The sequence below is a fragment of the Helianthus annuus genome, chromosome 15 (genome assembly GCF_002127325.2).
Source record: "Helianthus annuus cultivar XRQ/B chromosome 15, HanXRQr2.0-SUNRISE, whole genome shotgun sequence".
In the NCBI taxonomy this organism is placed as follows: domain Eukaryota; kingdom Viridiplantae; phylum Streptophyta; class Magnoliopsida; order Asterales; family Asteraceae; genus Helianthus; species Helianthus annuus.
Window position 1 is genome coordinate 128,858,124 of NC_035447.2, and position 17,290 is coordinate 128,875,413.

Genomic DNA, 17,290 nt, shown 5'->3' on the forward strand with positions numbered 1-17,290 from the left:
GGAAGATATTCATGGCGAGGTTTGTTGTTTAGATGAACTGGGAGGGTGCAAGGTTGAGAACATGACCAAGGACTTGAAGGAGTTATAGTTGATAACTTCCATTGATGGTAAAACGATGGGGGGGTGGGGGTAAAGGAACTGCCGCACGCATATAAGGAAGAAGAATAGGGTTTTGTTTAGGAATTGTGTTATGAAGAAATATCACTTACGTAATACAATAGAGATTTACCTTAACATATAATTATAATATGTACTTGAATATATCCATAAAATCTAAACGACTGGCCCACATACTAATCCCATACAACCGGCCCACATCCACACTTTGTTTGGGCTTTGCATGGTCCAAACATGATCGTGGTATAACTATGTGTGTGCATGTGATCGGGTTGGGCACCGGGAAATATCAACCCAAACATAACAAATATTTCATCGTTCACATAACGCTCTCATGTTATGACATAAAAGCGAATCGTGATAGCGAGTTGTACATGGAAAAGGACCTTGAGATTCCGGGTTGTCACAATTCTTATGGACGAAGCCCACAAATCCCGATACCCTATTCATCCCGGTGCCGATAAAATGTACCAGGACCTTCGTTACAAGTACGGGTGGCCGGGCATGAAACGGGATATTGCTCTCTATGTTGGAAGTTGCCTAACTTGTGCAAGAGTTAGGGCCGAACATCAACGACCTTCTGGCTTACTCGAACAACCTCCAATCCCTATATGGAAGTGGGAGAGTATAGCTATGGATTTCATAACCAAACTTCCGCCCACGCCATCAGGTCACGACAACATTTGGGTTATAGTTGATCGTCTGACCAAATCAGCCCACTTCTTGCCAATACGGGAAGACTACAAGGTAGAACGACTAGCCCGAATCTACACCGACGAGATCATTTGTAATCATGGTACGCCTCGTGACATCATCTCTGACTGTGTTGCTCGGTTTACCTCGCGATTGTGGAAAAGTTTCAAGCAGCTCTCGGTACGTCGCTTAACCTAAGTACCGCATTCCATCCTCAAACCGACGGACAGACTGAAAGAACGATCCGTACTCTTGAAGACATGCTCCGCGCGTGTGTCATAGATTTCGGTGGTAGTTGGAACAAATACCTACCGTTAGTCGAATTCTCGAACAACAACAGCTATCATGCCAGCATACAAATGGCACCATTCGAGGCCTTATACGGAAGAAGATGTCGTTCACCTATTGTGTGGCACGAGATCGGTCATTCGCAACTAACCGGCCCCGAGCTACTACAAGAAACGACTGACAAAATCCTCCAGATTCGAGACAACTTGTAGAAAGCCAAGGATAGACAGAAAAGTTACGCCGACAGAAGACGCAAGCCCCTTGAATTTGACGTTGGCGACTACGTACTCCTAAAGGTATCACCTTGGAAGGGTGTGGTCAGATTCGGCAAGAAAGGGAAACTAGCGCCTCGATATGTTGGACCTTTTAAGATTCTGGAAAGAATCGGAAAAGTCGCCTACAGACTCGAACTACTGGAGGAACTTAGTAACGTCCACCCAACTTTCCATGTGTCGAACTTCCGAAAGTATCTAGCTGACCATGATCTGATTGTACCTCTCGATGACCTTCAAGTAAACGAAACGCTACACTTCGTGGAAAAGCCTATCGAAATCATGGATCGCCAAACCAAGCAACTCAGACACTCACGCATCCCTATCGTGAAAGTCCTATGGGAAGGCAAACGAGGCGCAAAGTTCACTTGGGAACTCGAAAGCGACATGAAGGCGAAGTACCCGCAGTTTTTCAAGTGAAAGTCTAGAGAAAGAAAATGCTCCAAGATGATTCACGGTGCTGTACAGCTTTCAGCCTAATTTCAGGACGAAATTCCCTAAACAAGGGGAGGCTGTAACACTCCGTGTTTTCGAATGTCAAATTCAAAGTCAAGTCCAAGTCAAGATTGACTCCTTTGACTGAATTTAGTTTATTTCATGTTTTAATAGTTGTATTATGTGGAGTAAGTGTTATTAATCAAAGGAATCGAAGTAATCGAATGTTTAATCGACGCGAAACGCTTTACGACTGTGAATAGTAGGAAGTAACAATGCGATAAAGTCAATCAATCAATAATCAAGCTAATCGAATCATCATCAAACTCGAAACTCAAATTATGCAACTTGGTGTTATTTTACATGTGTGTGTGCCTTATGTGTTACTTGTGCATGTTTATTTATGTTATGTGTGTGGTAATCAATCAAATCGAATCGAAACTTGAAACTCAATCAAACTCAATCGAAATCGAATCATGATAATTGGTGGAGAAGAGTCAGTGCAAGATGTAGATGCTTGTATGTAGATATAGTGGTTGGGATTAAAAGTAATTTGAATAGAAAATTCTATCGTATTCATATCGCCTTCAATCGAAATCGAAATATCAGAAATCGTCGCGCCGAACGTTCAAAACAGGCTGTTGATCGATCAGGCTCCTAGCCGATCGAACAGCCCAGCCGATCGGACGGACTGTCCGATCGAGCAGGCTGTCCGATCGGGATGCCTGGCCGATCGGCCAGCCCTTTCCTCTTTGGGAAGCCTATAAATAGCCCTGTCATTGTCATTCTTTCCACTTTTGGAAACTCTCTGACCGACCAGCTTGTGTTCTTCACTATTTCTCAGATTTCTCTCAATCCCGATAAGATTTCATCCTAAATCTTTTACTTTCTTGATCAATACACACTCCTACACCTTCTATGTTTCAAATCTTAACTTTTAACCGTGAAATCATCGAGATCTAAGTGTTCTAGGATGATGTCATCATGGGTTCTTGAAGAACTTCATGTTTTGGCTTCAATCCACCAAGAATCACTTGGATCCAGCCGATTTCCACATAAATAAACAAAGATCTGTTGTAGATCTAAACGTTACACAATGTAAAGGATTGAAAGATGGATTTTCCAACTTTCTTTCAACTCTTTTACACTCAATGCCATCAAACCGGTAGAAACGGAGCTTGAGCCAACCCACTAATCATTCTAATAGTTGTGTGGTTCAAGATTCGGATTCTATCTACGAGGTTCACCGATTTCTGGTTAAACTATAAACTCCATTCCGAACCATTCACCGACCGGACTTGGGTGGTTCCTGTCCGAGCAGGGGAAACAAGTAAGAACGAAGGTTCCATGGTTCAACTCATTGTCCAAACACTTCGATATAACGTTAAACCATCAGAACAGCCAAGTGTTAGACGAACAGGCCGACCAGGTCAAGATGCTGACCGATCGAACAGGCTGTTCGAACGAACAGCCCAGCCGGTCGGACATGTCAGCCGATCGACCAGGCCAGCCGATCGGCTAGCACATGGCCCCACACTTTGACAATTTCATGAAGTCTAGTATTGAACGAAGGGCTGTTCGATCGAACTACGGTTTGGGTTGAATTACTCTTCGGATCATGAGATACTATGCTTCAACACTTAATCGATTTTTCAACTCGTTCGACGTATTGGAGTGCCACCCGATCGAACATGCTGTCCGATCAGGTGACATCCTGCTGAGGACTTACTACTGAAGTATCTAACCGATCGGTTAAGCCGGCCGACCCGTTCGATCGATCGACCTGAAAGGTAAGGATACTTCCATGTTCTCAAACACTACAACGAAAAATTCAAAAGGTCAAGCCATCATACACAAACACATCCTACTCAAAAGGAAGAAACAATTCACTCGAACAGTCCAACCGATCGTGCCTACCGGCCGACCGAACAGACCGTCCGAACAGACTGTCAAACCGAACAAACAACCCGTCCGATCGAACCTACCGTTCGATCGACCAGGCTGTTCGACCCACTAACACTTGTTTTCGTTTTACGCGTTACTCATCGCTATGCTATCGAACTATTTAGGCTAACCCTACTCTCAAGCGCTCCCTTCAATCCATCAATCGCTGTGAGTATACTCGATCCCTTTTTGCCTTAGCACTTTTGGGTGTTACATACGTTACTTATCTAAACCACAATCGAACACACTACTCAACTATTTAAAACGCTAACCGTTCTGCATGTATTACGTGACTAAATGAATGCTTGTTGTTATGTTTACACGTGGAATGCTGTCTACCTGCCTTAACGACGATAGTACTATAGTTTGGACTCAGCACCCGTTCACACGGGGGTTGTTAAGGACAATTACTTGCATGGATTATGGTGGTAATCATGTATTGCGAACTGCCTCGGGCAGTCAACCCGCAGTCATTGGTATTGATAGATCCATGTCGAAAATTAACATGCTTCGTTTTCCTCTGTGTGCGTGCTGGTTATGCGTAAACTATATCGAACTCTATATGCTATTATCAAACTTGTATGCTTACCTTTACATTTTATGTATTGACTTTATTTTAACGTATGTGACAGGCAATTAGGATGCTTATCTGCTAGGAAGGCGAGCTTAGAATAAACGTCTAGAGCATAGTTGTCTGTAGATCTTGCAGATCGAGTCTCTAGAGGCAATTGAACAGAATATTTGACTAGTTGTTATCTGTAATAATTTATTTTACTATTTGGGATACGGTATGGGACGTATTATTTAAACTGAATAGTAATGATAGTTGTTGTAGAAACTTCTGGACAATCTGTTTCGCTCAGTGTCATGCCCCGATGATTCTGCCATCGGTTGGGGTGTGACAGTAATAATAACAAAATCAATTCATTTCATTTTATTATTCCATATCATTGTATGCAATTTATCCACATCGTTTATTGATATAAACGATATTTCTACATGTTTTATTTGGTTTGGCCAAGTATATAACCTTGCCCTTGTCATCTATTACTATTTCAAATTTCCGGGTTCGGGTGTAATTACACTCCTTCCCAATACATCATTTATTTACTTTATTAAGTTTCCCGGGTTCGAGTGTACGCGCACTCCTTCCCATTACGACACGTGTCTTTCATTGCATTCTCGGGTTCGAGTGTACGAGCACTCCTTCCCATTGAATTATTTATCGAGATTACTTTTACCCCGGTTTCACATACTCGCCATTATTTATTTATTTATTTATATATATACATACATATATATTTTTCTTTTACATAATCCATTCATTTCGCTAATCACATATGCCCATATGCAACTATCGTTCATTGTGTGAATTGTTGCATTCTACTTGTCTTATCGTAATTCAGAACGTGTACCTGATTGATACTCGCCCTGATGTACTCCGTTATCTCAAGTCATCACTTGATTTAGGTTCTTTGCTAGCATGTTCTTTGTCATGCTTCCGAACCTTCCGCTCTTTAGATTATTTATCCCCCGTCATCTTCAGATGCGGTCATCATATCATTCGAACATTTCCAATTTATTACTAATCTTGCTATTCAATGTTGCCCGTATTGTTATATGAGACATTCAAGTATACTTACTTTACAAGTACTTATTTTACAATCAATCTATGATTAGGATTCATACTACTTAATTATGTTTTTTTTTACCAACACTAGACATCTCGAATCTGAAATGTTTATATCAATTGTCAAACATTTCGTTTCATTATCACTTGCATCTTTCATTTTGATTTAGCCAAGTTTGTAACTTACTTAAACCATTCATGTTTAGTGCACTTTCCGGGTTTGAGTGTGTTAACACGCTCTTCCCGTGCACGTCCATTCACCTTTCTTTTTCTAACATTTAATAAAATCTACTAAAGTAACTAATTCTTACCGGACGTTTGATCAAGCTTGAACCGAACACACTTTGTTAACAACCTTGAGCTCTGATACCAACTTGTAACACCCATCTTTAAAGTATAGAATTAATAGTATATAACATGCATTTAGTACAAAAATTCCGAGTTTACAAAAAAATCTTTTTAGTTTTAAGATCATACTTGATCATAACATTCAAGTCTACATCCTACTAGATAAACTTTCAAAACATAATTTCAAGTGTTTACATGTCACTAAAACAAAATAGACAAAATGCGGAAGCTTTGTTTGGTGTGTTCGGTCCTTGACATGGCTTAATCATCCTCCAGGGTCTAAAGTGCATCTTTACCTATCATACAATTTCATTTAAATGATTAGAAATCAAAGCATTTGAACAAAATAATTAAACACAAGAAATTATATATTTTGTTTTCAGCCCCTTCACCCGGCCATGTCAAAAGTTCACCCGGCCGTGTCAGCTAAACATGTATTTTTCACAGCCCCTTCACCCGACCGTGTCAAAAGTTCACCCGCCCGTGTCTACTCCGCACGTTAATTTTTCACTCAATTTACATCCAAACCTATCCAAACTCATTTTAATCGCTTGGGGTTCGTTTCTTAACATGTCTAAGCTATCATCCATTACCCAGATCCATTATTCATATAGTTTACGCTCCCGTTACCCGGTTTACGCTTTGCTTTATTTTGACCCGTTTGTTTACAAGTTCAACAACTTGTTTTGTGTCATCTCATGTCTTCGGCCATTTTACCCAATCCCGGGTTTACCCACTATAGCGTTTCGCTCCCTTCAAGAGGGAAACTTACGCAATAATCATCACGCTTGTTTTCAAGGATTTAAACATGCTTTTCTAAAACATTTGACAAGTAAAAATTCTGAACTTTAATCCCTCTACAAGGGTTCATGTTTTTGCAACAAGTTAGCGTGTCCGCTTCACGGCTTTCGCCTCAACTTGTTTTGACCCGTTTGGATGCCAAATTGAGACCACCATTTCAAGACATTCCAAACTCTATTTGTAACTCATGTTTTGACCCGTTTTATTTGTCTAGGGCACTTCGTCACTTCCGTGACTTAACGGGTTTTCCTGTTTGGCTAAATTCCAATACGACTAACTAGAATAAATAAATAACATAATGTAACGAAACCATAGGTCGCGTACCTTTGGTGCTCTTCCTTCAAGCGCGTATTAACTCCGACTTGTCCGCTTGAAGATTTAATTCATTTGCCTATAGAGTTCAATCAACGATTTGTTTAGAACTCTTATTATTTCATATAACGCATAATTCACCATAACATTCAAATATGCGTTTTTACTCAAAATTTCCACATCTAGTTTTCTTTTAGGCATTTCAACAAACACCTAAAGGGCATAATTTTGCAAAATCATTAACCAAGTTTCATGACTAGTTATTTAGCCAATTTTGAGCATTTTTCACAAATTCAAATGTCTAGTTTACACATCAACACCTAGACTTATTTCATGGAGCTCAAATAACACTAGATTGATAATCATAATTCTAGTGTTCATCATCTGTCTACAAAACCCATTTAACAAATAAATGGATGGTTATGGACTGCATATCTATAAACACTAATTCAACAAGTTATTGACTAGGGTTTGCTCCTAGACATGATTTCATCCTAATTTCATCCAAACTTCAATCATGCAAGCCAAATTTTCGATTTCATATGTTCACCAAGAATACAAGATGGAACTAAATAATGAAATTTGGCATACCTTATGATCCCTTCACCGAGGTGATCACGAATTCGTGTCTGGATTTCGATTTGGGTTAGATTTACCCCTTTAATTTGTTGATTTTATGCTTGTTAGGGTTTGAGCTTGAGAGCCCTTCTTGGCTCCTGTGTTTTGTGCGACCAGAACACACACAAAGGTGTGTGTGTGTGTGTTGGTGTTTTTAGTTTTAATTAATAAAAACCCATTTCTCATTTTAACCATTTTATTCCCTCAAATTTACCCGGGTTTATAAAGGTTACTACATCAAGTTCCCTCATTATTTTAAAACATTAGACTAACTAGGTTGATATTCCTAGTTATTTAGTGGGTTCCGGGAGTTATAACCCGCTTTATTTTAAGTCCCGTTAACTCGGCTTCTTATAAACTTACTTTTCTCAAAGCTTTTATTCTCCTTTTTAATTAATATTAGGATTATTTGTTTAAATCCTAATATTCACCGGGTTAATTTTACTACTAATAGTATTTTACTGTTCATTATTATTAACATGTTTCAATTACCAATCCCATTTTCGGGGTGTTACACATACCGAATCCCATTTTGAAGACATTGGAGATAATACCCACTTTATCTTTAACCAGTTTGAAGACATTGGGAAATCTTTTACATAAAGGCTCCCTTTGAATCCACACACACATTTAAAAATCGTGTAAACCTTAACATGTTAAACATTTGACGGGTTGTAAACAAGTTATAGGCTATAAATGGGTTACAAGGGTCGTAAATACCCCATATTCATCCCCATCTCCAAACACTAGGGTTCTGCAGATAGACTAATTGTGATATGAAAGAGCGTACTTTCCCTTCGTTCATTCAACTAGTTCAACCCCTACTAGTCGGCTAGGAAGTACTGATGAAGCTAGTGAGCTAAGAATCAGTTCCCTGGCTTGCGAATTGCGATACAACAAAGATTCAAGACTGAACTTCAGAGTATTAATTCACTGGCTATTCCAACATCAAAACCAAAACGATTGCTAAGGGAACGATATTGTAAAAATGTTTTTTCTTTAGCACTAGAAATGTAAAATGTAAAATGGTGTTGTAACGTCTTATAACATATAGAGAGATGTTATTATTTTAAATTATACTTAATAAACTACATTTTAAAAGAACTTTAGCTTTTTGCAATAACGAAAAAAAGAAACATGAGATTTTTTTACAATAGACATAAAGGAGGCAGATTTTTGAAAGTAGCCATAAAGAAGGTGTGCTATTAAATAATTAGACTTGCTTTCTGTATGATAAGTATCATATAAATACATGCTAAAAATATTTCCCAACGATCGAAACTCATCCTTTTATTGTCTTACAATTGACATGATTATCTGATGATTTTCAAGCTCATCTTCGGTTTCAAATCTTGATAGGGCTGGCCGGTACAGGGATCTCATCATTTGAAAATTACACAGAGTTCACTTGGTATTATAGTAAACAAAAGAATAGCCAGTGAGGGTTGAATTCAATGTGGGTGATTGATGATGATCATCGACTGCTCCTTAATCCAATGTATAAACTTCATATAATTACGGGCAGAAATTAAGAATATGAACATACATAATTAATGATAATCATTCTTTGTTAAATTTTGGTTTATAACTGTAGCAATTCATTTCATTACCTGAGCGGCTGAGCCAGTGATACACTTTGACCACGAATAGCATACCCGCATTTCAAGACCTGGAAACAACGGGAAAAAAATTACAGAGACGAAAACATACCCTCAAAATTGTGCAGAAATGTTCATGTTTCACCAAAATGATATGTTTTTTGTAGTTAAAATCGTCTAAATATGCATGTATCAAGTAAACCTATATACCCTTGTTGATGGTCTCTTCCCATCACTATGATGTCGGCACAAAGCTCCATCTTAATAAAGCCTACTGCCAAGCCAACTGTCAGTTTTTGAAAGGTTTCTTAAACCAAATTGCAAACAAAAATTGAACGTTAACTAAAAATGCAAAACTCCAAAAAAAACACAAAAAATTAAAACACACAAATGTAAGGGTTTACCTCTAAGCAAAAATAGTAGCAAAGTAATGGTTGCGTGAGGCCAACTGAACTGCAAAATGGAACAATGGACACCGAAAAGGGAGAATACGTTTATATTAATAAAAGGTCAGATGGATACAACCGAAAAGCTAGGTACAAAACAAATGGGCCAAACAGTTTAAAGAGAATTAAAACTATACCCAAAGTTTTAGTATTTATATCCAGCGTTAGATAATGGTTGGCATGGTGCAGAGGAGGACGATGGTGGCTCTGTTCACCCTTTCTCTCTCTACAATGATGGTCTCAAAATGGACACTTACATTTGGCCACAGACCTCCCCCTTGGGTATGTGTCAGATCTCCCCATAAGTTGAAGTCTGATGAACAAATGGAAACAAACCTACCGTAAAAAAAACATATACATCAGTAATAAACAACTCAATTAAGTTCCTCCTTCTATTAGTACACTAATATAGATCAGATGGTGAAGCGTGAGGGAATCGACATCGACATCAGTAATAAACAAAATCATGGCCAATCTACCTTTTTAAATATACATAATCCAAACACAATAATCAACAACGAATGAATTATGACACGAAATTAACAATATCAGAAAACAGAATTTTCTCATTTTCAAACAACGCATTACAACAAACAACAATGCTAACCGGAAAAAACGTGCTGAGAAATATATTAAAAATAAAGCCCAAAAACGGCCTTACCAAGGCTCAAACTGGAACCTACTGCCTAACAGTCGTCGCCTGTTCTCGTGGAGGACGGAAGACGTATGGTTTCCTTGACGAAATGGTCACCGGTGGCAGGCGGAGTCAGAACAACCACCATTGTCTCACTTTCTGTCTTTACGCTCTCTCGCACTATGTCTCTCTCTTTCTTTGTTGTTGCTGTCTTCAGTTTCTCTACCCTAAAATCTGCACCTCCTTTACACGCGTAGTAGTATCAACATTCCAGATAAACGTGGACCAACTACAGGATCCCATGCACCAGCCAACCACTAATCATTCCATTGGGATCAGATTTATTGCCGTGAAGACATGCTGATTTTCAAAAAATTTTCAGATCAAAACAACCATTCAAAACTGACGTAACAACACAACTCAAAACAAACACTAAGCAGTCTACATTTCTAATAAAATTAATAAAAAAAATGCCGACATACCTGTTCAGAATAACGGGTATCAAACGGGGAAATCAACAGGCCTATATTACAAACGAATTTCAAGACGACTACAAATTACGAAAACAAATGCCATTCCAAGTACATACCAAAATAAACAAAACACATTAGAACATTTCAACTCATTACAGAGCTGAAAAAATATGAAAAAATAAATAAATAAATAAAGGAAGGCAACTAAGATTGACAACTAACCCGGATTGTTCTTCTTTCTACGCCTCAAAAGCCTTCTCTTCTAAACAGCAAACAGATTAACAAACAATCTGAAAATCAGCAAAACCAAAAAATGCAACAATGTCATATACTCATATCATTGTTTCCAATAGAAATCAAAAACTTAAACAAACCACAAAAAGCCTACAATGCATAACAACATTGATATGTACAGAATCTTGAATGCTACAAACTTTTTTTATAAAATTTTTTTTACATGGAGATAGTTGGTAAACGGACAACAAGCTGCACCGTTACCCCTTTTTGAATAGCAAAACTAAGTATTTTGAAAACTACGTCCATAGATCTCGAGGTCATAACATTACTATGCATGACCCTTTGAACTCGACTAAGTAGATCCATGGCCTCTGGCGCCAGAAAACCAAAAGTATCAAAAGCAAACGGGATAAACACGTAAAGCATCTAAAGGAATTTAATTATTTGACCGTTTGCAAACGATCCGTCCCACGTTCTCCGCAATCCAGGTTTGATGAATTTAATTATTTAACAGTTTGACAACGATCCGATTTATACAACAAAAAAAAAAGAAAATCCTATTTTACATCTATTTAAACATAAATGGAAGGCTACACCACCCCCTTGATTGATCCACCATGGTTTGCATGGATTAAACCATGGCAACCATGGTCCTCCTTTCCATTTTTCAACAAATCATTTCCTTTTTGTTTAGACAAAGATAATAAATAAGGGGCTAATGGTTTGGGTCATGACCATACCCTTAGGGTAGTGGTTTTGGATGGTGGATTAGAGATAAGTTACATGGCACTAACATGGAGGGTCATGACCACACCCTATAGCCTTATGTGCAATTACTAAGGCTATAGGGTGTGAGGGTAATGGTTGGGACATGATTTGCCACCTATGAACATGAATGGAAGGCTACACCACCCCCTTGATTGATCCACCATGGTTTGCATGGATTAAACCATCACAACCATGGTCCTCCTTTCCATTTTTCAACAAATCATTTCCTTTTTCTTTAGACAAAGATAAATTAAAATAAATAAGGGGCTAGTGGTTTGGGTCATGACCACACCCTTAGGGTAGTGGTTTTGGATGCTGGATTAGAGGTAGGTTACATGACACTAGCATGGAGGGTCATGGTGGTCATGAGGGTCATGACCACGCCCTATAGCCTAATCTTTTTCGTCTACTTACTATTTGTTAGTGTAACTAATAATTTTTTTAAGGTAATTACAAATTTTTAAGTAATTGATAATTTTTGTGTAACTAATATTTATATTCAATATATAGGTGTTCACAATAGGATAGTGGTCAATATCTATATTCAATATATAGGTGTTCACGAGAGGACGGTGGTCGATTACTTTGTCGAAAACTCAAAATACACCGATGAACTATCTAGGCGTTGGTTTCGAATGAGTCGTCGTCTTTTCCTGCGTATGGCTGATGATTTGGCAAATTTTGACCCGTTTTGTACATTAAAGTGGGATGCTAGAGACAAAAGGGGATTTACTACTTTACAAAAATGTACATTGGTAATTCGTTAATTAGCTTACGGTACAACTAGTGATGCATGGGATGAATATTTGAAGATGTCTGATAGAACGTCACGAGAGAGTTTGTACAAATTTTGCAAAGGTGTGGACAAGCTATCCCGTAAGAGGTATTAGCGAAAACCAACAAAGAATGACATCCTAAAGTTGTATGACGCGAACGAAAGTAAACATGCTTTTACGGAATGCTTGGTAGCATCGATTAAATGCAACCTTTTTTAGACCAAATCGGACTGGCCGGTTCGATCGGAAATCGTTCCTGGTAGCGGTCCGGTTCTGGCGGATCGTTAACCTATGAAAAATCGGTCGCTTCGTAATGATTAGACGATTAAGCGCTTTAGCCGGTTCGGGGGTTCGATCGGTATGTTCACAAAATTTCATTCCAATGACCCTTCAAGATGAACTATTCTTGATTCTTCAACCCACATAACACATTTATTATTTGGGTTCGATGGTAGAGAATAAACGATTAAATTTTGAAAGGGATACAGAGAAAAATGAGGATGAGATTTAAACTAAAAGTGAAATGGTGTTTTAGGGGATAGAAATGAAGAAATAATGAAGGTGAGGTTGTTCAAGAATAAGAATAGGAAAAGTCATTTTTAGACTTTGAGTAAACTGCAATTTTACCCTCTATGGTTTGTGGGCGCTGGCACCCTTACCCCTTGTTTTCGAAATTTTGTTGCCCCCCCCCCGGTCGTTGCCTGATTGCCTTATTTTAGAAATTTTGCTACGTGTTTGTGCCTAGTCATCTCTGACATAAATTGGAACTACGATGTGTATTTGTAGGGTATGACCCGAAGAGAAAGGGCTAGAGATGTTGTAATCCTAATAACGGAAAAGAATTATGTGTCGAGAAATGTGGTATTTGACAAAACATCTTCATGGTGGGGGGCTGATAATTCACTATTGGAAGACACTAAAAAGCTGGCTCAGAAGTTAGATACATTACTAGTCAGATGGCTAGCGATAGACGAAGCCAGTGATGGTGAAGAAACACTTGTAGAAGAGGAGCAGGTTTATGAACAAGTTGAACCACTGAGATCAGAAACAGGAACAAGGTTACGAAGGTCACAAAGAGAAAAACGACCCAATCCCAGGTATGCACAAATGTATGCTCGGGTAGCTATAGTTGAAGACAAAATTTGTGAACAAGAAATGTTTAAAAGGTATAGCCAAATGGTAGAATGGGTAAAGGCGATGCAAGCTGAAATGGAAGCTCTTACTCGTAACCAAACATGAGAGTTAGTGCCAAAACCATAAGGTGTTGTTCCGATCATTTGTAAATGGGTTTACAAGGTGAAACAAAATGATGATAAGACAATTAAGAGGTACAAGGCACACCTGGTAGCTTGCGGTTTCTCTCAAACAATATGGGTTAGACTGTGAAGAGACTTTCAGTCTAGTAGCCAAGATTACAACCGTATGGGTACTTCTAGCCTTAGCAACTTGTAAAGACTAAAAGTTATGGCAAATGGACGTTAATAACACGATTTTATGGAGAACTAGATCATGTTATTCATACGTTGCAACCAATGGGGTTTGAAAGTCAAGAACATCCCGAATATGTTTGCAAGTTGAAAAAAGCCATCTATGGATTGAAGCAATCACCAAGGGCATGGTTTGGTAAAATAACAGAATTTTTAGAGCAGAATGGGTACCAAGTTACTTCCGTTGATGCAAGTCTATTTGTCAAACCTATTGGTGAAAAAGTAGTGTTTATTCTTGTGTATGTAGATGATTTGATAATTTCAGGTGATGTCGAAGAAGAAATTGAATTAATCGGGTGTAATTTATGTACTCGGTTCAAGTCGAAGGATCTAGGAAAACTTCAGCATTTCTTGGGCCTGGAGCTGAGCTACAGTTCAGATGCAATGGTGTTACATTAGAGTAAGTATACTGTTGATTTACTACACAAGTTTGAGATGGTGCCATGCAACCCGGCAACAACTCTAATGGACCGATGCACAAAAATATATGCTACTGAAGGCAGAATCCAACCAACTACAGGAAGATGGTAGGTGTTAGGGCATAGATTTTTATAGTTATGGATCATGTATCCTGAAGCGTAGCCTGGATCACTTATCCTTAGCGGATGGTGCAGGAACTCGGAGGATCAAGGATCCTTAACAGTACTTATGATTTCTAACAATTGTCATGTTTTTAATGCTTATTATATAAAGGGAATGGACAACATGGACTTAGTCTTTACTGGAATCTCATCGAATATGCTTCATATAGAGCACATGCTTGATGAAAAATAACCGTTTTGGAGAACATGGGTGACTTGCATATTTTTCGAAAAGTTAGTTATGTGATATTTTCTATCTTTAAAGGGGAAAACGAGCTCATTTTAGGCAGAAGTCGAATATAACACAAAAACACATAACACTTTGATACTCAATCGCAAAAAACATACACTTTAGCAAATCATTGTACTGAGCTCGTTATCTTCCGAAGTTGTACTTGATATATTGTTATTCTTTGCTATACATTCGGTGATCGGTAGTTTCCATCACCCAAGGTTTTTTATGACGGAGATCTCATAAAGATCAAGGGCTTTTTCCTCGTTTAAATTCTTGTGTTCATTGTCATTTTCTTTTGATAATTGTTCATACATTTGTTCATTAAACCAAGCACTTAACCTCCCAAAAATCAGATTTGGTTATATTATATCCTTGTGTGATTTTTGACCAAAACAGTAGCTAGCCTAATCTGTATAATCTTGACTAGACCCGACATTGCATTTGTAGTCGGAGTCCTTAGTCGGTTTATACAAGACCCAAAAGAGCCACATTTTATAGCTATAAAAATTGTTCTAAAGTACCTCAAAGCAATTGTTGGTAAGGGAATTTGTTTTAGAAAAAAAAATGAGCCCAAGATGTTTGGTTATTATTAATGTTGATTACGATGGACATTTCGACGAGAGAAGATCTACTACATGGTACGTGTTTCTATATGGGTCAAGTTTAATATCCAGGTGTAGTAAACTTCAACCAACCGTATCACTATCGATGACTAGGGAAGAGTGTCGGGCTATAGCCATGGCAGCCTAGGAGTGTGATTGGCTAGTTGAATGAATTTTCAAGTGGATGAGATTGGTCGAGTGGTCTTAGTTGGAGATGGGATTGCACGTGTTTATGGGTTGAACGAGATTCAAGTTGGGGAAATAGTTGAATTTGTCAGGCTAATATCTCACTGAAAGGTGGAAGGGGTGCCGAGATCCTAGGCACCGAGATCTTCCCATCATGATCGACTAAAGGGAAAGTCGCATAGAGATATTGGTTCGAATCCAATTCATGATTCCGATTAGGAGTATTCTATATGTTCAAAATCTTTCCCTGACTTGATTGATGCAACTTGGATATGAGACCACAATTTTCTTTTCTTTTTTCTAAAGCTTGGGATACCTGACTTGATACAAATATCGTAGGCTTTAGATAAGATTCCCTAGTAGATAGTAAAGCTAAGAGAGTGCTCCAGAAGAGCTAATATTCAAAATTCTTTCCTTTTTTTTCACCGAGGAGGCTAACTAGATAGATGGTTGGTCTAAGGAAGAGAAGAATATGATTAGAAGGTAAACTATCCAGCTTAGTTATGGTGTGATAATATCTCAGCAATCAAATTAGCTCAAAATCTAGTGTTCCACACAATAACGAAGCACATTGAAATTCATTATCATTTTATTAGAGAAAATGTCTTAAGAGGTGAAACTGAACTGAAAGCAGTTGATTTAGAAGAGCAGGTTACAGATGCATTAACTAAAAGTTTAGCTGGAGTAAAACTTTTGAAGCATGGTGCAAGGATGTGGCTAGTGAACTATGACATTGAGAGTTGATGTTGAAAGTCAATGTCACAATAGCTGATGTGGCAGCTTAGGTGGACTACATTAGTTTTGTTTACGTTTTGTAGGTTGAATAAGTCAGGAGTAGTGGGTCTTGAGTTTTTGGTTTGTTAGCTAATTGTAAGTATTGTTGAGTAGTGGTAGATACACGTTCTATTTTCCGATTTGTGTACGTTGTTTTTCAGTTTTATCTATCAAGAAAAAGAGTAGCCTTTGATCGCTCAAAATCTCTGTTGTGTTTATTTTTTTTGTGCAATCTTGTGATCATTTTCCATACCAATTTAACAGTAATTTCCCTAACGCATGGCGAGGTCCATTTACGCGAGTTGATCATGGTCACCCCACATTAATTCTAGAAGTCGTAGCTTCACATGATCTATGGGTTTGGCATGCCTTCTTTAGTGATCCTAGTTCAAATAATGACTTAAACCTTGTTGGTCAGTCGGATAACATCATTAACGGTACTAGACCCGATTCGAGGTTTATGGTATTGGTAGTAGAATACAAACACGGGTATTATCTAGCCGATGGATTATACCCAAGCTACACAACGATTATTGAAACTATATCGTATCCGGAAGATGATAAAAGAAAGAAATTTGTCAAATGTCAAGAATTTGCTAGAAAGGATGTTGGACGACTATTTGGGGTTCTACAACAAAAATAGCACATCGTGGCAAACCCTACATGCGCATTTTAACCCAAACAATTGAAATACTGTATGTATGCTTGTATCTTGTTGTATAACATGATTATCGAAGACGAAGTTAACGCCATATGTTAATACGATGAAAACAACATTGATGAGAATGTTGTACCGAAGGGTAGCAAGAGTCTAATATGTGGGTATTATACAATGAGGCTACACATAACAACCTCTGTACGAATTTGATTGAACATATTTGCCGATTGGATCGACACCGACAATTAGTTTTCTTCGTAGTTTTTTGAACATATTTCCTTGTTTTAATATTAGGGAGTTTTATTATTTAGTTATTAAATAAAATAATTTTGTTTTATTTGTTGTTTATCAAATTAAATTAAGTTAAATTAATTTTA

The 17,290-nt window shown here is 38.0% G+C and overlaps 2 long non-coding RNA genes across 6 annotated transcripts; both read right to left on the minus strand.

The window, feature by feature from the left end:
- Positions 1–5,781: 5,781 nt before the first annotated feature.
- LOC118487318 lies at positions 5,782–7,632 on the minus strand. Its single transcript, XR_004881358.1, has 3 exons — positions 7,432–7,632; positions 6,853–6,919; positions 5,782–6,023 (listed from the first exon to the last, which is right to left on the minus strand). It is a non-coding gene; the product is annotated as an uncharacterized LOC118487318 (long non-coding RNA).
- Positions 7,633–8,641: 1,009 nt separating this feature from the next.
- LOC110912104 lies at positions 8,642–11,089 on the minus strand. 5 transcript variants are annotated; one of them, XR_004881359.1, is made up of 8 exons: positions 10,832–11,089; positions 10,619–10,686; positions 10,164–10,496; positions 9,640–9,815; positions 9,461–9,509; positions 9,267–9,342; positions 9,069–9,127; positions 8,642–8,963 (listed from the first exon to the last, which is right to left on the minus strand). It is a non-coding gene; the product is annotated as an uncharacterized LOC110912104 (long non-coding RNA). The 5 variants fall into 5 exon arrangements; XR_002577701.2 differs by having other exon boundaries at positions 9,640–9,838; positions 10,619–10,659; positions 10,832–11,085; XR_002577700.2 differs by having other exon boundaries at positions 9,267–9,330; positions 9,640–9,838; positions 10,832–11,085.
- Between the last annotated feature and the right edge of the window lie 6,201 nt (positions 11,090–17,290).